This window comes from Vespa mandarinia, chromosome 8, assembly GCF_050613455.1.
Source record: "Vespa mandarinia isolate Hongniang chromosome 8, ASM5061345v1, whole genome shotgun sequence".
Lineage (NCBI taxonomy): Eukaryota > Metazoa > Arthropoda > Insecta > Hymenoptera > Vespidae > Vespa > Vespa mandarinia.
This window is the reverse complement of record NC_140817.1, coordinates 806,654-834,105: the sequence shown is the minus strand read 5'-3', so window position 1 is coordinate 834,105 and position 27,452 is coordinate 806,654. Positions and strand designations below refer to the sequence as shown.

At 45.3% G+C, this 27,452-nt stretch overlaps 1 long non-coding RNA gene across 12 annotated transcripts in view; it reads left to right on the top strand.

Annotated features, from left to right (window-relative positions):
* The window catches only part of LOC118451093 (uncharacterized), a 117,405-nt gene that overhangs the window by 60,891 nt on the left and 29,062 nt on the right, over positions 1-27,452 (top strand). For 6 of the 12 annotated variants that reach the window (XR_014982453.1, XR_014982452.1, XR_014982451.1 and 3 more), the window contains one exon: positions 6,537-8,557. The exons of 1 other annotated variant lie outside the window; for it this stretch is intronic. This is a non-coding gene — a long non-coding RNA (uncharacterized LOC118451093). Of the gene's footprint in view, positions 1-345; positions 787-994; positions 1,510-6,533; positions 8,558-27,452 lie in introns of those variants that run through there. 5 more of the 12 variants (XR_014982454.1, XR_014982466.1, XR_014982461.1 and 2 more) reach the window with 3 other exon arrangements.

Here is a 27,452-nt window from a genome sequence, read left to right as displayed (position 1 = left end):
GGCAGCGATCGACCACCATAGATAAGTCGATGCCACCGGTAGTTCCTCCTTCGTTCAACATTTTGTTATTAGCTGAGAGGGAGACAACGAGAGCCGGCTTTAGGCAGATAGCATTATCTACGTTGCGAAAGCTACAATTGCAAAATACACCAACTTCTCGACATTATAGAGTCAATCCTAGTCGTCGATAATGAATATCTTGTTCGTCGTTGCGACCGTCGTTCGCGATCTCGACGTATGAGTTTGTTAACTGAACGTATCACTTAATAAATCATAAATTCACTCGAAATCTCACCATGTAATTCGATTAATCGATTTTTAACATCACCTACGACGTTTAAACAGGATTGACGCTTTTACGGAGATTCTTACCGTAGCTCGCACGAAAGGCGAAAAAGATGAAATAAAGAAATCCAGTGGATCGAGTTGCCTCGGCACGAAGGAAGCAAGAGGGAGGCGTTAACGATCGGCATCCACGCGTACACTCGAAGGCGAAGATAACTAAAGACGAATTCATTGCCGGCCGTGCCGGAGAGTCACGTATCTCGTGCGTTCGACAACGACGACGCGCTCTCCGGACCACCTCGCAAATTAAATCGCAAGAACGAGCCGGCAAACTGAGGTCTCGCGGACCAAGAAGGGAAAGAGGAGAGCGATAGGCGAGGATATATCGTCCGTCGTAGCTCGGTCTCTCGCGTGTTCCCTTGGCGATTTGTGCGCCAAGCAGGTACGCCGATATGCACCATTGATCCGCTGCCAAGGATCATTAGTTCGAAAACATCCAAGGTACTCTTTCCTCCCCTATCGCCGGAATGGCCTAATAATCGTAGCTTTTATATTATTACGTGCCGTTAACGGACGGCTAATTTTATTAATCGTACCGAGACTCGTTCCGAGGTTTCGTTGAATTTAATGATTCGATCGTAGGTACGTTTCTTTGATCGAGAAACTGGCTTTAGCTGATTAACACGACCTTCGTTCGTTTCTTTTCCAGTCGGATTGATTCTCGAAGGAATCGAGGGTCGAGGAGAGAAGAGAAATAGAGATAGGATGGGCCGTATTACACATCGACAAGCGTATACACGCTCGTTTCGAGATCGGTCATGCGTCTGGGCTATGCTCCGAGGACGATAGAGATACGGACTGGGTTGCGTAGCCCTTCGAGAGGAGCGTACGTAGAAGTCTCGTCTTATCGGCACGGTGCAAATTATAGAAGGCATAAGGGGCCGAACAGGCATATCGCGGACGAACCGCGCGATCCAGGCGTCGCACGAGCAATGCATATTCAAAGGACCCCCTGGGCCCGCTACCACCGTAGCCACCGTGGAGTCAGGACCAACGATGCGACAACAATCAGCGAAACAAACCCACTTATGATCAACAAGAGTATACGTTAGTCGGCGGAGCCTCTTGCGGACAACTTGTCCGCTGAATATTCATGAACCACCTCCGTCCTCCGTAGGTACGCGAGTTGCACCGTCGAAGGAAGCGAAGCGGTTTAATGGACGGACCGAAAGAAAGGAAGGAAGAAAGAAAGAAAGAAAGAAAGAAAGAAAGAAAGAAAGAAAGAAAGAAAGAAAGAAAGGGCCAGTTCATTGCGATAGAATTCATTCGTCCTGCGTACGCGGAAGGACAATTTATAAAGATAAAGCCTCTCCCGCCCTCCCAAATTCAAACTATCTCGCCGTCTCTTCTCCTCGCCGAGAGGGATTCGTCCGTCCGTGTATTAATTCCGTCTCGAATAAAAACACGATTCATCATCAGGAATTTCATCTCAATTATATCTAGGCTGCTCGACGGTATTCGTCGTCGTTCGAGCCACTCGTGTAATTTCTATCAGTCCGTCGACCGGAAAGATGTGTCTTTAGAGACGGCGATTCGATCGAGGATAATGCATTTTTCTATGCTTGCTCGTGTGGAAAAGGAATTTTCTAATGGAATATATTTTTTTCTTCAGAGGGACTGTTAGTTATTAATGAACTGTCCGTTACGTTACAATATAACTCGGACCTCCTGCGACCTCTACATTACGCTTTTACCGATACTCCTCGCGAGATTTTTCATTCTCTTTCGATATCGGCGTACGTGTTACGTGTAAGCGGCATATCGAACTTTTTTCTCATGCTCTCGGATTCGATACGTTTGAATTTTTCGAAAGAAACGCCGCGTTGCACAATCTGAGCGAACGTTTCGCGCTCGCCTAATTCATTCCGGCGTCCACCTTCATTTATCAGATAGTATCGTACTAAACGGTACATTCGATCTTACGACCGCGTCGAGCGTTACTCGTCGAGGAAAGGAAAAGAGGCTGCACGCGAGATTGGATTCGCTATCTGGTTCGACCCGCGGAGTTTACCGGTCCTCGTAATGCTTAACGCTGGAAGGATCGCATGATGCGCCAGGCTGGTTTCGTTGTCAATTAATTATAGGTATCTATCTTTCGGCGGATAGCCATCTCGTAGATTGCTCCTTCGAGTAGACCACGTCGTCTATACTTTTAACGTACTATCTTCTCTCCTTGCGTGCTGGATATTTAAATTTTATTCGCATAAATCAAAAAACTCGTACGATCTTAATGGTATAAATTTCGAAAGGAATCCTATCATATTTCTTTTCTTTTCTTTTCTTTTTTCTTTTTATTTTCGATAACTCCGTCCCTGTTAAAATCTTTATCAAGATTTCTCATAATTAACGTCGCTGATAAATAACACCTCTTGTAATTAGTTGTCGGTGGTGATTGGAATGAAAAAAAAAAAAGAAAAAAAAACAGGGAAAAAAGAGAGGAAGGGAAAGGAAAAATCACAGAAATATAAGTACCTAAGTAGGGTATATCATTGGGAATATCGTCCTTAACAGGAAGAGCCATAGCTATCGAGGGAACGACATGAACTCGTAATCGAGGACTCTCTCCCTCTCTTTTTGTGGAATCCAAACGGATCACCTATTTCCCGCGATCTCTCTCGCGTCATAGATTTATGACACGGTACTCGCTATCCCGCATTTCTATAATCGGAAGCCATTGGTAACACCTCGATATCGTAGTCCGGATCGCGCGAAACTGGCGCCAGGTCTCCTTCTTGGAGTAGCTCGGCGCCGATTAGCCTTATAATGAGAGAAAAGCATAGTTAATGTGGTCAAGGAACGAGCGTACGTGCATTACACATTTTCACGATTGCTCTTTTTTCTTCTTTTATTTCACAGGGGATGCTGCGCGATGGCTAACACAACGTATGTTAATTAAAAGCGGACTCAAAGATTTTTAATTCACGACGGCTTCCCGTAATCTGCAGTATATCATAGAGCGTTTCCGAGAAATTAGATTACCGAGATGGGAACTCGCGATCACGAACGTAAACTTGAGAAAATATGCTATTACGCGTTCGCGGATGAATAAACGCGAGGAGGCCACCGTGGTAGATCGAACGAAAATGCAGATGGACGGGAAGAGAAAGAAATTGAAGGGAATAGGTAGGGTCAGGGGGATAGGCAGAAGGCGCGTACAACGAGGAGATAACGAAGAGAGAAGAAGAGAAATACAGGTATCTCTTGGAGGGCGTACGACCGCCCGGAGTATCGAGAGAGAGAGAGAGAGAGAGAGAGAAAGAGAAAGGGATAGAGAGATAGAGAAGCGGCTAAGGCGCGGCTGAGTGCATAAAACTGCAAAAATAAGCAACCTGCTCGCAATAGGCGCGTCCCCACGCACGTTTTCTCGCACACGCGATCTCTGCGTACGCGGCTTGGCTCAGGTGAAGCGGTTTGGACCGAGCGAGCGAACAAGAGAGAGAGAGAGAGAGAGAGAGAGAGAGAGAGAGAGAGAGAAAAGAGAATAAGAGCGAGCACGCACGCATAAACGTGACTCGCCACAGCACGGCGAGATGTATCCTGTGGGCTATTCTCGTTCGCACATAAGAAACATATCGCTAGCTTATGCTACTAATGAGCTTCACGGTTAGTTCTTACCTATGTTACCTCGTGAAAGTCGATACAGTATTTTGAGAAGACTTCCTCGAACGGTTCTGCATGAATTTTTCTTATCATAATGGAGTATCATCGTCGAGATAATCCAAACATTGACGTTGCGATTCTTACAACTATTCTTCCCTTCGTCGTTACGCGTGCGGGTGATCAACGTCAGTTCTTGAGAGATCTCGATCTGTAAGACTGACCAGAGGGAAAGTTTATCCGGTTCAGCACGCGACGGAACTTATCTTCTCTAGTGGCCCCGCGCCTGCGTAATCGCAAGCGTAAGAGTCGTTAGCGGGGCTTTCGTACGAGCTCGGTCATAGGAATACATCTTGACGAATAATAGACGTCTCCATGGAGAGCCGTTAATACCAGAGAAACACGAAGGAGTTTAAGGAACGCATCGATCCAACCGGACATTTCTTCGAAGTCTCGTCTCGAGGGAGAGTCGACTCGATCGAGATCCCCGAGAGATCTACGAGACTCCTCGGTCTTTCGTCGCAATTACCTGGCATAGTACGTACTACAAATCGATCGTAGCGATTCGCGGATCGAAGATATCAGCGGGGACCCATAGCCCGGATCACGAACATGGAGGCGCGATCTATGACCGTCGGTCACGCCAGCCTATCGCTCTTCAGCACTTAATTACCCCCTGGTCAATGAAGATCGGGGTGGTCCATGATTTTTTTCTCTTTTCCGTCTCTTTCTCTCTAGCATCTCTCCGGTGTTTTGCCCGAGTTTATGCCAGATCGTAACCGATTATCGATACGAATGTCACATACTATTCTATTTTTTTTCCATCCTTTCTAGTTTATAATCACATTCAGCGACGATTCAAGAGGTTCTTGGTAAAAGTAAAATAACTAGTATTTTCACTTTTGAAAGTTGCATCTTCTACCGAGAAAGAGAAAGAGAGAGAGAGAGAGAGAGAGAGAGAGATCGCACGTAAAGATGTATGTCGCGTGTTCTTCGTTCTGCCGTCACGTTCGGAAACCATTTCGCGTTTAATATCTTCTCGAGTGCTCGTCTCGTACGTGGGAGAACGTACATAGGAACTCGAGCACGCGATTAAGATCCACCGATCTTCCTTTGCTCGTTCTCTTGCAAAAATCTTCGTTATCCAAGTTGCAAAACGTAACTAGACGCGCGTACCTCGTTCGTTCTCGTCCGCAAATCAACGTTTCACGCGATATCCTTGCAAATAGAGATCGTCCGGTATGCGTATGTAGGAAAACACGGTGATATAGGTAAGAGGATCGAATATGTATGTAAACGTGTGTATGTGTAATATGCGCATATAGATACTGCGGAATGGCAGACGGCAGTAGAGACTAACAACCGTCATAAAGGCCGCGATTCCTCTCTACGTAAGTCCAACGATCATAACAGTACAAGCGAGACGAGTATACAATGCGAAACGCTCCTCGTGTCTCGGGTGTCTCCTCGTAGTCGTCGTAGTCGTTCTTTCGTTCTCGTGCTTCTCGACTCGGATCGTTTCCACGCTCGTTCTTCTTATAAGGATGACGACACGAGACGAAGAGGAGGACCAGGAAGAAGAGGTTGAGGGTAGCTTGGAATACGGCGCCAGCTTGCGTCGAATCCATGCTTTCAACTTGAACCTAAAGGAGAAGTAGGAGAGTGAAGAAGAAAAGATAAAAAGAAAGAGAGAGAAAGAGAGTAGGGCGGACAGACACATCCGTGACTAATCTTTCACGGTGAGGAGTCCTGCGAGTGCGCGCGTCCCGGTATCGTGAAGTTCTTGAATTATTGCCCTGTTATCTCGGCTCGTTGCTCTCCGTGGGAGGGGCGGGACCCCCTTCTAGATCCAGTTTCATGAAAGGCACCGACTCTCGCGGTTTCGTTCTTCCTCTTTCTTTCTCTTCCTCACGTTCACGAAAGAGAGAGAGAGAGAGAGAGAGAGAGAGAGAGAGAGAGAGAGAGAGAGAGAGAGAGAAAGAGGACACGGCGCGTTTCTCTAGTTCTAATCTGTCGGCCATTAGTTAGGCGGTTATGATGCCGAGTAGAAGAGGGATGCAGGACGTTCGCTTGGTCGCGCGCGCGCGCGCGCGCGCACACGTTCATGCGGCGGCCTTTTGCTCGGGAAGGGGTATATGATGCGAAGCACGTTGCCCGTGTCGCCGTTTGTCCCGCCGTTCTGAGGCACCGAGACCACCCTGAAAGCTGCAGCTAAAGAGAGAGAGAGAGAGAGGAAGAACCCGCAGCAACCTGCCTTCCTCGAACCGTTCCTTGCCGTCTTTTTCTTTTCTGCTACCGACTCTTTCTCCCTTCGATATACTTTGGAACATCTTCCGGTGGAGAAATTCGGTTGAGGATCCTCCGAATCTCGACTGTATCGACTTGTTCTCTTGAGAACGATTCGCTTGCCCTCGCATGGCCTCCGTCCGTAACTTATGCCTCCACCTCGTGACCCCTCGAACTTCTTCGTGGCTTTTACCTTTCCTTGCTCGTATCTACCCTTTATCGTGGTATGTCTACCGTAGCTCTTACTGGCAGGTGCACGCTTTAATATTTTTCACAAATTATTTTCTTTTTTTTTTCTCCTTTAGGAGGAGGAAGAAGAAGAAGAAGAAGAAGAAGAAGAAGAAAGGAAATCAACGATCGCCTGGTAACGCGATTATTAGCAACGCCAAGAAAAGTCGATTCAAAAGAGCATACGGTTAATCAGAGAGAAAATATAAATCCACGCACGAAACTAATTGCTCGTACCTGTTCGACAAAGGGGTAACTCGTCGAGGCCGCGCCAATAAACACGTCCCGCTATCTTCTCTCCTTTTTTTCTTTTGCTCCTCGCTTCATCTCCACCTTTCCTCCTCCCGCGTGTCGCGCCAAGTGGAAGGGCTGGCTACTTCAGGAGAGAGGCAGGGGGTCTTGAGTTATTTATCCGCGGAAGGGTCTATTAATTTCGAGCCAATAATAACTCGAACTCGTCGTACTAATTAATATATGAGCACCATCGGCTTGGCAAGGCCCAAGCAGGTTCGTCTTCGCCGTGAGTGTATCTTAAGGACTCGCTCGTCGTCCGTCCTTCTTTCTCTTTCTCACTCTCTTTCTCTCTCACTCACACTCATCGTATCGGCAAAGCGATGATGGAGGATCGGTCCCGCCGACAAAGATACCGCGACATGAGCCATGCGCTCTCGTTGCACGAAACTCGATCGACTCTCTCTCTCTCTCTCTCTCTCTCTCTCTCTCTCCGTCCTCCTCTTCCTTCTCTTCCTTGTCTCTCTTCTTACCCTTATATCTCCTTCCTTCGAACTCCGATGGAGATCTTTATAGGCGTGTCACTTCGATAAAAACGTTAAGTATCGACGTGCGGCCTACGGCTTCTGCCAAAAAGCGTCGAACCGACGACGAAGGAACGACGGAAATACGATGTCGTTCTGACAGCATCGTAAAAAGATTTTTTTTCAATGGCAGATAAAGAGAGCATTAAGAGGAACTCTCTCATTCACTCTCTCTCTCTCTCTCTCTCTCGCTCGCTGTCCTTTCTCTCCTTCGTGCTTTACATACTCGTCTTGCACGAAATTCACTCGCGAAACTTTTCTGTTTTCCTTTTTTGCCTCACGATGATGTGATACGTAAGTATTTACCAGGCTCTTACACGGCTAATAAATAGTAGATTCTTTCGTAAACAATAATCTCTTTCCCGTGTACCGTGTAGTATCATTACGTTAGAAAACAAACAAAGTTCACCGTACGATCGTGTCGAGACACATCGTTTAGCTTGACACCTCGAAGAAGGTCACGTACGAGTCAGTCTAGCGGTAATGCTCGTAGAGTCAAGACGCAAGAGTTAACACTCTATCTAATTCTATTCCCTCTGAATCTTTATACATACTCGGTTGGGTTCTATGTGTCCTCTATACATACGTCGTAGAAACGGTTAAGAGAAGTCAAGGGAATTGGTACCGCTGAGTAAGTAAAGTTCCTTCGTGTATACGAGGAGAGAACACGTGCAAGAACGATTTCGCGAACGATCGGTCGAACTCACGAGAAGTCGTCGAGCGGATCGGCGAGGCCGATCGGTCGGGTGCTTCGACGCGTGACCTCGCGGCCAGTTATCGGGTTCCTTGGAAGAAGCTTGCTGAATATGTAAGAACCTGGTATAGGCAAAGAAGACGAAGAAGAAGAAGAGGAGAAGGAAGAGGAGGAGGACGGATTTCCTTCGTAGGAGTGCCGATGTCACGGGCCCGTGCCACGAGAACCACGAGAGCACGGAGGATCGAGAAGTTAGTTAGCTCGTTTACGGTCTCCGTAGTTTTCTCTTTCTCTTCCTTACTCTATCTATCTTTTTCGCGGAACAGTGGTAGTACGAGGCACGTGTGTCTTCGCCCGAGTACTCGTCAGATCGATTTGCGCCACGAAGATTAGAATGAAAAGGGGACAACGACTTTGATCGTATCGTATGGAGAATAAGAGCGAACGTTGGAATAGAGACGTCACGAAAGTATATTGCACGAAAGGGAGAGAGAGAGAGAGAGAGAGAGAGAGAGAGAGCGCTGATCTATTCCATTAGATTATATTTACCTACGCTTTTCTCGAAATTGTACGTTTGTATAAGAAAAGAAAAAAAAAGAAAAAATGTGTAAAATTGATAAATATAATATCCCCTACCGACGAGGGTCGTTCGACTCGCTTATCGCCTTGATTCATGTATATACCACGAGCACGTGGTATATGGAGTTAATACTGGGCGTAGTCTTGGCCATTGTGCCGTGACAGACGCTCGATTGTCCCTATTAATAAAAGGGGGCTACGCGGTATCCTCTCTGATATCCTCGAGTGCTCTCGTTTCCTGACTTGCCCACATACTCGGCTATGTGCTCAGCACCTACCGAGTTTCTCCTCGCTTCGTCTCCTTAAAAACTTCCTTCGCCGGCTTTCCGCGCGCGTAACGACACCGGAAAGGTGCGGAGAGCTACGCGAAGAACCCTTCCGAAGGTTCACGACTTTGATGGTCACGGTCAATCGCTACCACGCCCGTCCGATTTACTTGAAAATTTACACTCGTAACATCGAGAGCGTGAATTTAAGAAAGTACCTCTTAAAGTGGGATTTATTAGTTTTTATTAAATATCCCATTTAATTGGATCGTCATTATATTTTTCTTTTATGTATACCTACATATGTAGAATCTCTATTCGTGCAAACTCTTAAACGTTCGAACATTGACATTTTTATTATTCCAGATTAAATCGTGAATATTTTGATCTCGAGCCTAATTTGGCCATTGACTTGGCTCCATTCGGATCAGCGGTAGAAATGATTTCATCCAAGGAATATATTATAACCTGACGGTGTCGTACGTCGGCGTTATTTGGACACGGTCCGCGACGCGATTGCGAGTCGTGTTGAACCCGTCGTGACCTATAGAGACGCCTACGTTTCGCTTCGTAACAAAGAGAGGCGCTGTGTTTCTTTTCCAACGTCCACCCACGTTGAAATGAAAGGAAAAAAAAGAGAGAAAAAAAAAAAGAAGAAAAAAAATAAGCGCGCAGGTGGTAGCGAACCCGAGCAACTTCCCTAAATCTCTTCGTTTAAGGTACTTTGTTCCCTTGATACAAAACGAGAAGAAGAAACGAGACAAGATTTTAAATAAACGTTGGTACGTTTCTTCATTTTTAATACGATCGAATCTCTCGCGATGTACTCGCATTCGAGAACTTTCAGTTGATCTTCGATGATCGTTCGCCAACGAAGAAGTCGTTTTGGAAAAGCAGAGAAGGCGCGAGAGAAATACAATTCACGCCTTACATAACTTCGATATAACGATAGAGAATTTTTGACGATGCTCGGGCCACCTCGAAGTATCGCACTAAACTTAAAGTCGAGCTCTCGCTCTCGCTCTGGCTCGCATCGTGATATGAAACTCAGAATATGGAACGATAAAATGCGATCGCCTAGTTGAAGCACGTCGTAAAGTAACATAGAAACGTCCCGGTTCGAGCCGAGTTTACGACTCGCGGCGTGCGATGCAAGGTCGGAAACGTGCGACGATACGATGCTCTTTGTAAATTTAAATCAGCGATTCTAGGTGTGCGATCCTTCCTCGATCATCGAACAAGGACACAGGGAAAGGATTGGAAAACGACGAAGTCATTCTTCGAACGATGACGAAACGCGCTTCGATCGTAGAATCCTTTTGTCTCTACCAACGTAATCTATTTAATTTACGATCGATGCGATTGAGAATTTCATGCGTCATAAATCGAATTTGACTCGTTATCCTCTCAAGGACAACGGGGATACGAAGATTCAAACGAACCAAAGTCGAGACGCGGAAGATGTAACGACGACGCCAGGAAGAGTTGTCCTTCTTATTCTTACTTTCTTTTTTTTTTCTTCTTCTCGTTCTGTTTAACATTCGCGATGATATCTGGACAAAGTCTCGAAGGGGACTCGACGACGGACTGTCGCACGATATGGGCGCGGTCAAAAAGGTTTTGGGACATGCTAAGTACGAATTTACGTTACGCTAAACAGGTGTATTTTCATGAGTCGCAAAACTTTATACTTTTTTTTTTGTTTTTTTTTTAAATCATTCAAGAAATAATTATCGATTGAAAGTATACGTATATGAGGTGACGAAGAAAACGTAGTAAGGAAAGCGTGTCATTGACATTCGACCCAACCGACAGACTCGCCGAAATAATTTCATTTGAGATTCCGCCTCGTCGTCCAGCTCATACGTGCGAGTATTTTCCACCCCGGGGGGTTTGGATCTTTACCCTTCGAGGTATCTCTTTCTCAAGATATGCCTCGTTGATAAAACTACGAAAACATGACGTTCGCAAGACCTGTTACATTTCAGAAGGAGATGCGTCAGGTATCACGAGAGAATGCCGTCGTGCATTCGTCGTATTTCGTCTTGAAGATGTTTGTCTCTTAACAACATCTCGTTTCAATTTTCCCTTAAAAACGTACAAATTTCATACGTATTTTCTTACATTTTAGACGCCTTATACTGTAGGGTATTCTATCAACAATGCGATTTCTTCGAAAAAAAGAAAAAAAAAAACAGAAAGAAAAAAAAATTGGAATCGTTGGTTAAGCAAATAAACTTACTCCGGCGAAACGATAAATCGATTAACTCGATACATTCCTATGGTTTATGGTAGGAGCTGCAACGCGGAAGCCCCGCTAGTCGGACCGCGTTAATACTGAAAATTTAATGGAAACGTCAGAATCGTGATAGGATAGATCGCTGAAGAATGGAGAGAATCTAGTAGCCGTCGGGTGCTGTTCCTCGCATAGATTCTCATCGAGCTTCTTTCCTCGCTTTGCTCGCTATTCCCTAGGTATATATCGTAGGTAAAACCTCGTGCTCTTCCTTCAGACTCAGCTGCTTCAACACCCGAAGCAATGAATTACCGTGAATACTATTTCCCAGCGGAACCGTAAAAGTAAAAAAACAAAAAAAAAAAAAACAAAAAAGAAAAAAAACAAGAAGAAACAAAAAAAAATATGTATATTACGTGGAAGAAAAGAGAAACGATTTGCGCGCATTAAAATGGATTTTCTCGTTCTCCTCCAACATCGTGAACGCATGTATAGTGCGTATCAAAGTTAATTGAATGATCGATTCAATCGCATATCTTTTTTCTGACAGCACGCATGGTTGCTCTCTCCAAGCTGAAAGAGAGGAAAAAGAATGGAGTTTAACAAACCGTTCGTTCGAAGCACGTCAGCTTAGAATATACTCGTTCAAACGGAGTCTAATCCCGTGAACAAGCTCAAGCACTGCGCTTATATCTGCGATCGCGATCCGCGCATGCAGAGGAAGAGAGAAGGAGAGTTAGATAGATAGATAGAGAGAGAGAGAGAGAGAGAGAAGACTCCGAGTTCGCGAGTATACACGGTACGATCGAACGAGTCTGATAAGAAAAGTTTCTCTCTCTCTCTCTTTCTCTCTGCCTCTCTCTTTCTCTAGCGGGGGTCAATCGTTAATTTCCACGGAATTCCACGTGCTGACAGTATGGGGAATACAGGTGGACGGGAGATGAGAGATAGAGGGATCCAGTGGTCCGCTCGCATGGTCTCTGTATCTTTCTCACAGACATATAGACATAGTAAAGTGTGTGGCGAGGTGAAGCAAAGGAGAGGTACGAGGATAGCGAAGGAGACGACACGACTCGAAACGAGGAACAAACGAGAGCACCTTGGCTCTTCTCGTCCCTGCTGTTCGATTCCTCTTCCAATTCTTCGAGCCCTCAAGGGTACAGGCAAGTACAGGGTCTCATGTAGGTACTACTCGATGGTGTAGCCAACTTGGCTAGGTCGATCGTGGCATACGAGACAAGAAGAAGAGACTTGGACTCGGTGCTAGGAGACTCGAGACGAGATAGCTCGGTCGGTGGTTCTTGGAACGAGCGGAAGACTCTCTTTCGTACTTCTATTTCGTTGGCTAGCGCCCTCGAAGCGTTCGCGCGCGCGCGCGCGCTTGTGTGTGGCTTACGGGCAGCTCGTGCTGGGCATCGTGCAGAACACGAGGAATAATTTGTGGACAGGGCACGACGACGATTGGAACATTTACTCCGCACGCTATGCTCGGTTCTCTTCTTCTACCTTTATACGATGCGGATCTTCGAGAGACCGGCGGCAACTTCTCCGTCCTCTTCTTATTCTCTCCTCCGCATTACGGTGCTTTACTTCGGACACGCTCCCGCTCTACGGTCGACCACTTTTTACGCCTTCACCTCTTCTTCTTCATTTCCTCCTCCTCCTCCTCCTCCTTCTTCTTCTTCCTCTTTCACATCCTCCTCCGCAACATCCCTCGACGCTCGAAGAAACGCTCGAGCAACTAACTGAATTATTTTCTATGCTCGCCCATCTACGGAGAAATAGTTTTGCTCCGGGCCGAAGAACGAAGTTACGAATACGTTAACCTCGGATAGCTCGCGCTCGGGCCTAAACTTGGCAAACCGAGCCGAGTAACTTTCTTAACGAAGAAGACACGGAAGAAGAGAATCAAGGACGATCTTGACACCTTACGCGGTATCGATTTAATTTTCACGATTTTTATCGCCCGTTACGAACGTAACAAACTGTTCCGTTTGCGAGTAAATTCAATAATTCCGAGATAATGCGTATTCCGCGTGAATCAACCACCCATCTTTTTCTCGTTCCTCCCTCTTTCCTTCTTGGTCTTTTTCGAGGCTCGTATAACGGGCGTGCGTATAATCTCGCCCCACGACGTTTCTAACTCGTCCACCCTCGGCGTCGCGAGCGAAACCTCAAAGATCGCCGCCGTTGGTACGGTACGAGGACGTACGTCATTCTCAATTACCCTCTCAGGCAATATCGTCCCGGCCTTTGCCGTTCTCTCTTAGCCGTTCCACTCTTTCTCTCCTTCCTGTCTCTTCGCGTCAATGCTAGTTAAGTCGGCTAGGAGAGAATATCTTCCTGGAGAAGTCTCCTTCGACGATACGAAAACAACGAACGATGAACGCGGATGGACCTAAGTCATTCCGCGAGCTTTGCCGAGCGAATTAATTCCCATCGACGTATCTGCCAAGTTCCTTTTTCTCTATTTAACGCGTTACAGGCTGCTTCGGACTAGCTCGAGAAATACCGTTGTAACATTTTATAAGTCTAGTGGGGCGCATTAAACGAAACGTTAAATTATAATATCTCTTTTTCGAATTTTTTCGAAAAATAACGGTGGAAATTTTTTCTTTCTTTATTTTCTATTTTTTTTTTTCTTTTAAGCATCTCGTCTCTCGTACGCATTTCGTTAACGTTATTTCAATCGCGTGGCTTCGACGATCTCATCGAAATCGAGTATCAGGTGGAAATAGGGAGTAATTAGAAAAAAATAATAGGAGCATATGCGACGATCACGAACGGTCAAAGGTAACAGTTGCAGAAGGCGAAGCTATTCGAACGTCGTCCATTATAAAACGCGTTCTTTTGACGAACGACATGGGCCGGACGACGGTGAGGTACCGAGGCAGGTAGGTAGATACATACGTAGCAGAAAGTAGAAGAAGCAGATCCATCGAAGGCGGCTAGCAGCTATCGTGTATATTCCGTCACATGTTCCTTTTTCCTCGGCTACGGTGGCACGTGCTCGATTCCAGGGGGTCGGTTGCAGGGGTGCGCCTGTTGGTGGCAAGAGGGTAGATAACCATCGAGAGTCATCTGGTTGAGACGGTGTACATCATTAAAACGTTACATACTAACCGGTCTATGCTTCGAGAAGGGAGGTAGGAGGGGCTGATTCACTCATTGAATTAATTGGACACGCAGGGGGAAGAAAGGTTTCGAACGGACCAGCTTACGAACGAGTAGTCTAGAGAGTCCGGCAAAGGAGGGTCTTTAACGTTTCTTAACGTCATTTCGTTCGATTCGAACCTTGTCACGAGCACGACTCCACCTCGTTAGGTCAAAATGTAACTATAATCAAGGGGACAGACGCACACGAATATCGATCGAGGAGATTTAATATTTAGATTAAAATATCGTGACTTATTGATCTTACACGAAGATCGAAGTAAATCTCAATTTGAACGTTGGCGATCCTCGATTATAGTAAGTAAATAAAGGAAAAAGAAAATGAGAAACGAACAAAGTAGAAAGCTTCGTGTACTACTCAAGAGCATTAAGAGAATGGCCGTACAAGTAGCAACTTGGGAGCATCCGTGCGAAGAAAGTTAAGTACGATCGATTCGGCGAATCGTTAAGTAATGACGTCCACCGAGGTAGAGAACGAGAGGAGCCCCGGGCGACTAATTAATCGCAATCACCGGCAGATGACGCCCAGGCGTACCGAAACGATCGCGAGATCGAGATAAAGCCGGACGAATGGTAGCTTCTCTCTCTCTCTCTCTCTCTCTCTCTTTCTCTCGTCCAACTCATTCTCTTCGGTTCGTTCTCATTAGTGACTCAACTATCTTGAGTGCGAGTGCAAGAAAAAGAGAGAGAGATAGTAAGTGACACCACCATCGACGAAGAGTAGACCACGCTCGACTATCTACATCTTTTCTTTTTTCTTTTTTTTCCTTTTTGTTTCTTGCTCGTCGAGAAAAGAAGAGAAGAGAAGAAGAAGAAGAAGAAGAAGAAGAAGAAGAAGAAGAAGAAGATGAAGAAGAAGAAGGTGTACGAGCTCGTTCTTTCGTCGTCGTTCGGTGTGTATAAGATGCGTCAGGTGGACGACGTTAGAGAGATGGAAGGGAAACGTAAAAAAAAGATGAAGGATAATTTTGACTTCCGCTGGTAGTCCATGTCTATCGTAAGAGATGTCTCTTAACGACACAGAGGGTGGTTAAATATGAAATTACGGTGGTTCGACCTCCTACGGAGAGAGATCGAGCAGGTAGATCGAGCAATAGATCTTGCTTACTCTCCGTAAGAATATTTGGAATAAAAAGTATATAGGAGTAATATATAAAAACATTTTCTTTCAATCTATTCCAAGTAGCTTGAGCGTTCGACGACTCTTTCACGAAACTTTCAAGAAACTTTCCTCCGTTGTACTTGGCCTTCCGGTGTATTGACGACGAGAATTATGCTCGGTGGATTGGTCGAAAAAGAGAACAAAAAAAAAAAAAAAGAAAAAAAGAAAAAAGAAAAAAGATGAAAAGGAAAGAAAAACATATATTTACGAGATGGAGTTTACCAACAACCCGATGGAAGAAGCGGGAGGGAGTAGGGAGAATAGGATGAATTCATTCTGGAATCCTCATTGTGAGCTCATGACCATTTTCTATGGATCAACGCCTACAATAATCTCGTTACGACTCGAATCGAGAATCCCCACGGTCCCCGGGGGTTTGACAAGGATACAATGCAAGGTGTTTTGTACGGACCTGTCGTGGACCAATACCGATCGAGGGCAAATCGTCTGGTGCATCTCGAACTGTGAGATTTTTTTCTTACTTCCTGAGGGCGAACGAGAAAGAACTTTTTCTTCTCTCATTCTGTCAACCAGTTCGGCATACCTATACTTTCGAATCCAGCGTTCTCGTACTAGCTTATCTTGTTTGAAAATGTTTTGGCTCGTTCCTTGGGAAAATATGAGAGATATCTAAGGGAGATCTTAAGGGAAACTTTCGCAGAAGCGGCCTCGGGCACGAGTCTCGTCTTTAAGAAATCGTCTTTAACTCGTTTCGCTTTAGGCACCGATTCTTTCCATCTATTCGAATCCAAGAGAAGAAAGGTTCGTGGAAAAATAGATCGCGTTTTGATCTATACGACCGAAGAGAGAACGTCGTCCCGTGGGAAGCACATTTGTGTTCTCAAATCCCGAATTGGGAACAAGCCGCTCTTCCTTATTGGAATTAATCGCGGTTTCGATGCGAACGAGGGTGACCAATTGAGTCGAGAATTTAATGATCCTTCGTTATTGCGATTCGCGTTCAACGACAGCTCGACTCGCAGCCGGTTAATGAGAGAAGGCTCTCTTTTACAAACGGTAATTACGCGAGGGTGCATTAGAATTTTCTCCTTTTTATCGTCATACGTCGTTTCCAACATTGCACACGAATCGTCGAGTTGTCGTCATCGTTGTTAGAGCAAGCGTTGCGTGCTTCGTTCGTCGCCAACTGACACGAGAAACGTGCACACGCGCTTAACTTGCGTATGGCGTATAGAAACGAGGCTAATACGATAATCGACGGTACGATTAATTCCCCATATAAACAAAAAACAAACGATTCGAATATATGTCGCTACCATATTGAGCATGAAATTGCGCCGTCGATAAATCGAATCAACCTCCTCCATTCGCCGCGGCGTATGCCGCTCGAGGCTCCGCTTAAGACGACGATGGAATCATCTAACGTTCTATTAACTAACTCGAACGAATTGCCCTAACGCGCTTAACGAAGAAGCGTTACCCGTCGGCAATTGCTTCGTCATTGAAAGTAAGACAAGAGATGGCAAGAGCAAAAACGTGGTGGTTGATACAGCGAACGAGGATTACCCGAGGAGTTCTATTTCCTTCACCTTTCTCATAAGGGAAAAATTCATTTCAGGAATGGGAAAATTTCATTTTCAGCATTAACGAGCGACATCCTTTCGCAATTTTGCGAAGAAAAAGATTTCGAAACGTAGTAACTACTGTAACCCCCTCCGGCTATAGGAAAATAATACTTTGACCGTGGTTCTTGCGGTAAAGCGCGAATCCCCGCGGGTTAATATCTATCTCCCCCCATGATTGCAGTCAATTGAAGTCTCGTTTATCAGATCTTAGGCGCGTGCCCATATGCCGCCTCCCAGCACATGGCGTGCTCTCCTAGCGACCCTCTCTCTACTCGAACTCATGCTCGTTCCGCTCGAGAACAACCACCACCGCGTTAGGAAGTAGCGGCAACGACCAGCGCACACTATCATCGCCCGTCCTCACGATGTCACTATCAACGCGATCTACAAATATGTATACGTATGTATTACGTGCATCCTGCGTACACTTTAAGCCTCTTTCTATTTATGCGCGCGGGCGAGCGTGCAAAAGCGCGTTGCCGCTGGTCGTTGGCATATGCCGACGCACGCCGAGCGATAACCGCTATGCAAATTCCCATCCCCTTTTACTACAAGGTCGATCTTGCCGTCGTTCCTGGGCTCTTCCGCGACCGTGTCGTAACTTTATAACCGGCCTTTCACCACGACGTTAAGTCCCATTTAATGACTTTCTTCGTCGCACGTTGATTTCTTCAAAAAGCAAAAAAAAAAAAAAAAAAGAAAAAAAAAAAGAAAAGAAAAAAGAAAGAAACAAAATCCTACGTGAGCGACACGTCACGACGTCAGCGAGACACTCTTCTTTACAACGTCGCGTCAACTAACAGCGGAAACGATTAAATTAGCATTCGATTGTTTCTCAAGATCGATAAACCTGGCGTTAAGGAAGGACAAGAGATTTATCGTTGTTTCTAGCTCGTATAGATCGAAGCAAGGGTACCTAAGGGAGATCTTTTCCTCTTATCGGAAGTAGCAAAAACGAAGGACCGATATATCGAGGGGGCATCGACGCTGCGCAGGTACATACCTGACACCTGAACGCGGCTATTTCGAGAGGTTGGGGAAGAAAGAACAAGGTAGCCACCACGAAGAATTCCGCGGCTCCCACGTGAAGCTATCAAATGTCTGACGAATGAGCAGGAATGCCGTACTATCAAAGGATCTGGCTTCTCTCTTTCTTCCTCTCATCCTTTTCCTCTTCGTAAATACGCGCGTGAGGCGAAAAGAAAAGGGAGAGGAGGTAGAGAGTAGAGGTAGGGAAAGAGGGTGAGAGTGAGAGAGAGAGAGAGAGAGAGAGGATGTCTTAAGACAGGTAGCGGACACAAAGGGAACCGGACACTCGCCTACGCCCGGCCATTTTATTCCCTGCCTACTGTACTGCTTCAACCCCCATCTCTTTCCTTCTCCTTCCCCTCGGCCATCTTTTTTCACTCCCTATCTCTCTCTCTCTCTGCCCTCTCCCTTTCCCTCCTTTTACTTTTCTCTCGTTTACCTCAAGAAGAAGCCTCCTTACAGGTGCACCCAAATGCCTACTAAATATCCTCTAATTATATGCTGCGAGCTGGCAGGTCCTATTTAGCCATACCAATCTCGAATATCCAGCGGGCGAGCTCGAGAATATCCAGCGGGCGAGCTCGAGAATATTCAGCGGGCGAGAGAGAGAGAGAGAGAGAGAGAGAGAGAGGATATACCGGTGTAGATTTTTCTTAAGAGTCCGATCGAGGATAAGAGGGAAGAAACAAGACTCTTCGTTCAACGTATAAACCGTAGGTGTATCTCGCCTCGCAGGTAATCTCTTCGATTTGGAAAAGCTTTGTTCCTTTTTAGGAAGATTCATAGAACGGTCCCCGGTACATCGATCATCTTTCGTACTTTGAAACGAATCGTTCATCCTTTTGACTCAAGGACGATCCATTATGGAAAATATAATATATATTACTCGCTATTAAATCCTTACGAATTAGCTCTATTAAGGCGAGTATTCGAGTACTCACGGTTGTCATCGAGAAAAAGGCCTTCTTTTCTTGGTGAACACCTTCGTTTCGTCATTTACTGCTTACAGGACGAGCCGCGGTGGCCACCCACGGCGCCATCTTATCCGGGATCTCTTTCTCTCTCTTCTTCTTTCTCTCTATTCTCGCGAGTGTGTTACGAGTCGGTGGTACTCGAGGGCCGCGCGTTTAAAGTACCGGCCGTCCGTGGCGACCGGTCGACTTCTCAAGTTCCATATCCTGTTCGAGAAGTCTGAAGAATCCCCCGGCAAGCATTGTTTATCCGCGAGAAGCGTACGATACGATACGGTACGAGCCGCTTTCGTAAGCGTTGCGCAATATAACGTCCCGGCAGATCGGGCCCGGTCCTAAGATTCTTCGGTTTATGCCGGTTGTAAGCTTCCCCGAGTCTCCTCTCGCGTTTATACGCTCCTGTGCTAAAGCTATCGAAGAGGTTGCCTACGTATTACACGCCGAACGAACGTGTAACCGTTGGACCTTCGCCCTCCAGCCACAAACATTTTCTTTTAGCCCTCTTCTCGCGCAACGTTCTTCCTTCGTACGGAACGCACGGAACGCGTTGCTTCCTATCTATACGTCTTTCTGTCCCGACCGAGAGAAAGAGAGATTCCATTTTAAAACACGCGTATAACTTTTCGGACAAAAACTGAACGTTCGACTTGACTCGAGAAAAGCGAAATATTGTACGGTTAAATCGTTTTAACCACGCCTAGAATATTTCCTCGCTTATAGTATCGTAATTTCGTTCGTAGAAAATACACCTTTTGTTTTTCGGCGATGCCGATGGTAGTTGGACGCTACAATGAGTTAGCACCGAAGCGATTTCCGAGCGATGCGAAAGAAACGGCTTTGCAAAGCAATGAAAATACTTTGACGCGTCGACAGAAAGCTTACCACCTTGGTGCCGAGGTTCACGTTCACCGATGCCTAATGGAAAACAGGAAGATGTTCGAAGACGGTTGCCGAGGGAGAGAGGCTGCTTCTTCTCTCCGAAGACGCGTGTGCTGGTGGTCTCGCGACGAGAGATCTCTATCGCTTCTACCACGATGAGTAGCTTCCAGCGTATCTCGTAAAAATTAATAATTACGACGAAACTCTAAAGGAGATGCGAAGAGTAAAGGATTCGAGAGATAAAAATACTTTGCCAATAGATTATTCTCCAAGAGTAAATGACAATTTATCGTCGTATCTTTATTATTTTATATACATACATACGTAAATACATATACACACACACACACAACATATATACAATTTCGTTCATTCATTAGCATAAGATAATTTACAGGATATTGATATTGCATATATTATCGTTAAAACATACGATTGATTACATTTGTTACCTCTATGTACGTATCCTGTACAGCATCTTCGTGCGTGAACGCAACGTGCCGTACCTTGATAAATCGTCAGTGCATCGAGACGCACAACGATCGAGGAAGAAACGCGGTTCGAGTCTTTATTAACGCCTCGTCACGACGAACCGTGGATGTTTCGCCTGTAAACCATCCGAACACAATCGAGTCGCCGTGCCAGGCCAGTTTTTCTTCGGCTTTACAATATCGTACCAACGGAGAGAGAGAAAGAGATAAAGAAGGAGATAGGGAGAGAGAGAGAGAGAGAGAGAGACGGATGGACGTCGTACGTACACAACGCAGCTACCGCCAGAGAAAATTCCTCGAGATTTATCTTCACTTTGCTCTACCAACGGCGACGCGGACCTCGAATCGATTTCGAGGCAGGAATCCGTATCGTTACGGATTCCCGAGTTTCTTTGTGAAAAGTAGTCCCCGTTTGGTCTGATAGAGAGTCGACCTTCTCGTGACCCCGCTTCATTCCTCATCTCCCATTGCGTTCGACCTCGTCGTTCTTCACGAAGACGAAGGCGAAGAAGAAGGTGGGAAAATCTTAACGAACGGAATTTCGTCCCATCTTTTCATCCGTCCTTCTTTTCTTCAATGAGACAAAAGTTTTTACGTGGCTTTTTAAAATAAAATCCTTTAACATAATAATGAAAAAAAATAGTTTATCGGGTTAGTGGGTGATATTTAACGTTCTATGAAGAGACAAGCCCTCGAGCTATGTCATAAATGAAAAATTCACGAGTATACGAGTATAATTGGTGATACACGTGCCAGCACGCAAAGGACTGCCCTCATAGAAAGAGGATGCCAAAAAGCGTGGCAATCCGATGGAAAACACCATGTGGGCATCGCTTGCCACGGGGGGATATTTATTAGAAGCGCTCGGCACACCCATCGGCCATTGCCCGTGGCCGTTGCCTCGGCGTAAATTAATGGCTAATTTTTCGGTAAACCGTGAAATACAGACCACGCGCCTCGAGCCACCTTATGGGGGCCCTCTCTTTCTCTTGTTTTCTCTCTTATATTCTACCACAGATACCACCCTCGACAGACGGTCCACGTGCTGCAAAACGAACGTAGAACCAATGCATTAGCACCGTGTCCCGTCATCGACCGACTCGCTTTTCTTTCGTGTTAATACGCGTTTCTTCCTTTTTTGTCCATAAAAGGTGTAACGATGCGTTCGCGTTGCAGGTTCTTCTACATTCGGATCGTACAAAACAAAAGACGCGACTCGTAACGTCTTCTTCGTCTTCTTGGCATCTCGATCGATTTATTTCTCGAAACGAGATTGATCAGAAAGCAAATACTATGCTATAGGAATTTTACTTAAAAAGATTTGAAATTCTTTTTCCGTTCAAAGATTCATCCTCGACAAAACCCAGAGTTGTTTACGAAAGAAAGCAATTTGTTTCGTGTACCAGCAAAGTCGCAGGCAAATCGTAAAAGAAATATTTGGAATATAGGCCAGGTCCATAAAGAAAGAGAGAGAGAGAGAGAGAGAGAGAGATTTGTGCGAGAAAGATTTCATGGGAAATCCTATTTAGCCGAAGGATCTTTTTTACATCCGGAGAGGATAGAATATTATCCCTATTCGACAATACGTCGTCGATCTTGCCTACGTTCTAGGAGAAACTAAACTCTATTTAAAGTCTCGTTGAGCTACGGCAACCAGGGATGGTGCCGCCCACGAGATTGGACAATGGTCAATGCAATATCCGGTTCGGCGGTACAGGTGGCCATATACCCGGTTACGCGTTTCTTCCTTTTCCTCGTCTCGAGAACTTCCTGAGGTATTTCAGAAGACCTCTCTCCCCTCCCCTCCCCATGCGTCCCATTCGAGTGAGTATATCCTTTCAAAATTTTGTCTTGGAATTTTTAAATCTAAAAGAAAAAAAATGTTGGTCCTCTTTAAATGTCCATCATTTCCAGGATTATAAATTTTGACGGAATCGAGGAACACTGTTTGTATTTAATATACTTTAATATGGCCTTTTATTTTCAAATGATATCTTAGATAAACGCAGGGAGTATCTTAAAATCAAAATTCGTTTCGTGTCATATTGAAATGAGTGGAGGAGAAGTAGGTAAGATACTCGCTGGTCTCTTGAGAGTTAGAGAGCCGAGGCGCGCGAGAGTGTTAAACCGAGTTTTCACGCCGGTTGATAGGCAGATCGCTCTAGGATAGTACGTTGGCGCGTGGGTGTCGAGTGGTAAAGATACCGGTTTACGATGCCACTAAAGTTGCACTCGCCGCGTAATCTAGAACTTTTTCAGACGCGCCTTCTCGCATCTAAGAGCTAGGACGAAGATGCGATGATGCTCGGAGGTCCGATCAAATCGGGGACGAAATGAACTTTTGTTTTTAATCGATATATCATCGACTCGATCGAGAGGAAGCGTTTGTGAAAATAAATAAAAAAATAGATTTTGCATCAAATTCTTAGCCGTAGATTAGGCGAGGATATTTAAAGCATCAAGAGAGAGAGAGAGAGAGAAAGAAAGTGTGCACGCTTTAGCTCGAACCGCATCAGGTAGGTATTGCAGATATTGCAGGTATCACAGGTACGTGGAAACGGTGCGAGTTAAGGTAGGTCTCGTCCACGGTTACGCTCCTTGGAGAATCGTACGTTTACCGGTAGATATCTTTATCGGAATAGGCCATCCTCGTAGCCGGGTTACAGCTTGATCGTGGCCTGCTCTTCGGCCACGCTTTTGCAACGTTTCGATAACCCTGAAGGTGCTCGGTCGCGTTATAAGAAGAAGATCGTACGTTGAAGGTGAGTGGTACCCACTCTCGATGGAATACCGGGTGGAGCACTCTAGGCAAATACTCTTTCTCTCCTCGTCTCCGTCTTACGCGGAATCTCTCTCTCTCTCTTTCCCTTTGTGTGTGTGTGTGTGTGTGTGTGTGTACACTACGTTCGAGAAGGCGAAGGAGGATGAGGAAGGAGAAGAGAGAAGAAATACCGGCTGTGCATTACCTTCTGAAGAAGGCGCGACTCCCAACGACTCTATATAACTGCTTTAGATAAGGATTGAGTAGACACCACCACGTGGAATGCCGTTTTACATAAACTCTCAGTAGAGTGGCTTTCGCGCCTTGCTCTACTGCTCCGTCTTCGTCTTTCTCTTTTTTATTTCTCTCTTTCTTTTGCCTTCTGTCTCTCGTGGAAGACCTCGCGGGCCTTCTCTTTCGACCACCTCTAAGACTAAACCTTTATTGAATCACCTACGCGTGAAAGGCACGCGCATCCAAGTGTTCAAACTACAAGTGTTTGAACTTGTTTAAGAGAAACCCAAAACAGATCCTCAGAGATCTTCGTAATCCTGCTATCGCGCGTCCTTTAATATATCGGAAAAATGATCGACGCATCGAAAAGAATTCTTTTTGGTAAATCATTTTTAAAGGAAAAGAAAAAAAAAAGACGCGTAACTATCGCGAATTCTGCGAGAAGGATGAAGACTGGACGATCGTTCGTGTACATATAGATCCGGACAAACGTTAAATTAGCATATAGGATTATCCGAGTGAGGTATCGTTCGAACTATTCCAACGATATATAACGACGCACGGAAATATTACGGCCGTATGTTCCGGCTTAAGAATGGACTTCATGAGGATTCTCTCTTGTGCCTTGTAACTGGCAAGTCTGGCTAACGGTGTACTCGCGTAAACTCATGCCCCTCGGGTGTATTTTAAACGAGGCAGTCCCTTCCGAAGATTCTACAGAGAGATTACGTTTCGAAGGGATCGAACGATCTTTTAGATCTCTCAGTTTCTTAAATGATATTACGCGTTTTCGATGGCATGATGTTACGCGCGTTCTAGCTCTCTCTCTCTCTCTCTCTCTCTCTCCTTCCTTATACTTCCTAAATGAACTCAACGTTTACGATTATTTATAGGCATCTAAACAAGTCGGATTATCGCGTGCACCAATGTGGATATATATATATATATATATGTATATATTTATTCTTTGCTATACGTTCATTACGTAATCATTTTTCTACGTGCGTAGGGAAAAATTATTGAACGTTTTAGGATTAACGGGGCCGAGTTTCTCACGCGCACGCTCGTATTCGCTTAACCCGCACGAACGCGTTAAGGTGTAATCCGATAACTTGGCCGGTAAATGCCGGTAATTAGTATCAAAAGAGCAGTATTAATTATATTTTCCGTATCTCGAAACTCTAAGAACTCACGGTCCAAGCTGGAACATTAACGAGATACGTTCGAGACACGCTCGATCCTCGTTATCGAAAAAGATCAGGATATCGTCCGATACTTACGACTTTGTTTTAACATCCTAACGTGTAAGAGAAAAGAAAGAAGGGAGGGAGGGAGGGAGGGACGTGAGAAAGAAGAGGAAAGGAGGAGAGGAAGGAGCTATGGCCGGTTTTCTCTTCCTAGTTTCCCAAGACTCATTCTCAGGTGGGCAGGTCACAACACAGGGTGGGGACTTTAAATTTTAAATTAGAAGTATAAGATCGTAACGCGTATCGAAGCTAAACAAGAAGAAGCGACGATCGCGAGTCTTCGATCCTAATCGTCCTTGCGATCGACTCGCTAGATTTCTCAGGATCACGACAGCCTTCTAATTGCGGCATTATAATTACAAATCGACGATGTACGCGCGCGCCAGCTTCGAACCAGGCACAATATAATCGCGGGTCACGACCTTTGCGTCGCGTATTATTTGCATTTCTATTCGATCCCGTCTAGTCATCTTTCTTCCTTCTGCCTCGTTCGACGACTTCGACGAGATCGAGCCGATGGTATCGCACGAGTTGGAAATTTCTTATTGAGGGAAACGATATGTAAAAGAAGGATTTAAGGATCAGTAGGATCACTTTATTTTCTTTCTTGGATCGATAGTTTTCGAAAGAAGATTTAATCTTAAATCGTGGAATTTAAAAGTCTGAGAGAGTCTAAGTTAAAAAAAACATCCTTCGTCGTTGGTACGAGTAGACTTTCGATCTTTTCTTTTCTTCTTTTTCTCTCTCTCTCTCTCTCTCTCTCTCTCTCTTTCTCTCTCTCTCTCTCTCTCCCTCCCTCTCTCTCCTCTTGCGTATCTCGAACGGCAAGTGGAATGAGGAAAAAAATGCGAGGATTTTGGGACAACGATATCATTCGGTGGTGGTCGGAGGCTGATGTAGAGGATCGAGAATTTCTGGGCGTGGGCTCGCGACATGCACCGGGATTCGCGTCGAGCGCAGAGAGAACATCACGCTCATTTGTGCTCGCAAGAGACTTCGTGTCCTCGTCCTGGCGGCAACCAAGAAAGTCGACTTAAAAGGACCGACCTCGCTTCACTTAACGTTATTATTTTATGTTTCTTTTTTCTTTCTTTTTTTTTTTTTTTTTTCTTTTTTTATCATTTGCTTTTTGTAATGATATTTATTAACGTACAAATACGTTTTCTCTTTTTACAAGATCGATACGTACATGCGATTCAACACCTTCTTTTCGTCTTTATTATCCTTTCTCTCTAAGAGACTCGACGCGTGGCCAACACTCGAAACGTGCACCATGCTTTTCCACTTGGTGGAAGATCCAAATCAGATGGCTGCCTACTAATAAATCGTGTACCTCTCCCTCTTCCGGAGATGCATCACCGTTGCCAGTGTCTACTCCGACACGTGTCCTATCACGGGAAAAACCCGTATATAACATCTAAATCCTGCTTCAGAGGGTGTCCTAACGTAAGAGCGCGTGCCACAGGGTGCATCGCATTGGCGCGGCATTATCACATTTTTTTCCTCCCGTCGTTCGAATTAACTTGGCTTGTTCAAGTGCGAGCCACGTTTCACTTCCTGCGTACTCTCCTCCTTTTACTTTTATATGTACATATATATATATATTTTTTTTTTCTTTTTTTGTTCCTGAGTTTAATTTTCAGGCCTCTCACCTGGTCGAATGTAAATTTAGTATCATGATATTTTTACATTATACTTTTATTCTCAAAGTTTCCTAAAATCGCGCACGAACCGTAATCGTAGAAAATTTCGTCAAATATTATTCCAAAAGGTTCCTCGAAGAATATTCGAAAGATTTTCGCTCCTACGCATCCATCGATCGGCGAACATCCCTGTCACGCTCGAACCCGTGGTCATTCCTTTCGTGCTTATCGAAATCGTAGAAGGCGAATCTTGGACGAATCTCTCTCGCTTCCTCGCGCCTCTTCGTTTCACCTTTGCACGTTGCCGTAGCAAAGTCGAAGGAACGAACTGATTTACATACTGGCTACGCCACTGACGTTCTGCCTTTACTGCGGGGGAGAGGCTTTTACGAGTGTTCGCGCACGTACACAATCGTAGTTTCAATATGTTCCCTTGTACAGCGTACGGCCGCGCGCGCGCGTGTGTAAGTGTGTGTACGAGAGCGTCCCTCGTACCCGGAAGGCGCGGCCTCAGAGGTTCAAGGACTCGTCGCCAGGTGACGCTCGAGGGGACTTAAATGCGCATCGTAGAAGCAGGTCCTTGCGAGTTCTTCTCTCCTTGAAAGACTCCGACGTTAGGCTTCGCATATGATTTTTCGAATATCTTTTATTCTATGAGCACCACGAGAGTTCTTTTCTCAGCCATTTCACTTTTCTTCGCATAGCATCTGGCTCGTCTAAACTTTTACCTGATATATCCAAACTTCTTCCTGTATTATATGTTAACACGTACTCGGGGATTCGATCGAAATAGAAAAATCTTGATAGCGATGTAATCGCTATGTATTATTTTCTTAAAGATAAAGGGAGAGTTGCTTTCACGCGTGCCTACATCTCCTTTGACTTTCTTTTTCTTTGGGAGACAAAGATAAGTACAAGAAGGTATCGAAGGAAAAATACTTCTCTCGATTCTCCTTCGATAGTTTGTCGTTGTCGTCGTTGCACCCACATACACCTACATCGAAGTCGTCGTTTGGTATCAAGCGAAATCTCGGTTATCTCCGACATCGACACACGTTCATATAATCTATTCGAGGTTCCTTTTAGAGAGTGAGAATGATTCATCCTTACGCCGATATAAATCACTCTCTTATATTCCCCCAATTCATCGTGGAAAATGACAACGACAACGATTGTGCCAGCTCGTTTCGACTTTGTCAATCGTCTTTATCGTTTTCTCGAGATTTCAA